The sequence below is a fragment of the Propithecus coquereli genome, unplaced genomic scaffold (genome assembly GCF_000956105.1).
Source record: "Propithecus coquereli isolate 6110/MARCELLA unplaced genomic scaffold, Pcoq_1.0 Scaffold345, whole genome shotgun sequence".
NCBI lineage: Eukaryota > Metazoa > Chordata > Mammalia > Primates > Indriidae > Propithecus > Propithecus coquereli.
Genome location: NW_012149119.1, coordinates 119424 through 119963, shown reverse-complemented (window position 1 = coordinate 119963; position 540 = coordinate 119424).

The window sequence follows — 540 nt, the reverse complement described above, 5'->3', positions numbered from 1 at the left end:
CAAAGTCAAAAGGATACTTTTTACTAATTTAAATGCATTTGTTACAATTAATTGTGAATATAAGTGTGAACATATGTGAATTATTACTTATTTTGGACAGGTAACACTATTTCCTTAAAGAAAATATTTGTAACTCAAGATTTAACACTGTTAAAAATAATAATGTCTTAATTACCATCAAAAATTAATTAAGGAAAAAAATCTCAGGTATTAGAATCTCAAATTTATACATGCTAAATATTTCAGTTGCAACTATTTAACTAAGCAATGCAGCTATCTTAATTTTTAAAACTGCTTGCTAATTAGAATTATCAAGTCATATTTATTATAGTAGTATTTACAGATTAATTTACTCCAAATATTTTTTGAAACCACTTGCTCTCCTTTATATTTTTACTACATTGTCTTTTTATTGCTAAGTTTTATTTTTATTTCTTAGAAGTGATAATAAATTTCTTCTAATAAAACTGCAGGCTGAAATTTCATGATATTACCAGTGACTATCTGTTGTAGCAATTTAGAGGAAAACAGTAACAATTC